A 251-nucleotide genomic window follows, 5' to 3' on the forward strand; every position below is an offset into this window, starting at 1 on the left:
CAGACCGCCCTTGCCGGAATGCCCTATCCCGCGGGCTGCTGAGACTGCCACTCATCCTGCGCTCCACCTCTTCTACCAGCCCCGGAAAAGTTTCCTCCTACTGAGCGACCGGTGCAACCAGCAGGTGGCTCCGGTGGGAAACTCTGAGATTCGAGGAACGGTTCCGGTCTGCGGGATTCGGCTTCCAGAGCTGTCCAGGGGCGCCTGGTGCTGAATCCCGAGGAACGGCGGCTTGGCGGGGCACCAGCAGC

The sequence above is a fragment of the Tupaia chinensis genome, unplaced genomic scaffold (assembly GCF_000334495.1).
Source record: "Tupaia chinensis unplaced genomic scaffold, TupChi_1.0 Scaffold149964_2, whole genome shotgun sequence".
Classification (NCBI taxonomy): domain Eukaryota; kingdom Metazoa; phylum Chordata; class Mammalia; order Scandentia; family Tupaiidae; genus Tupaia; species Tupaia belangeri.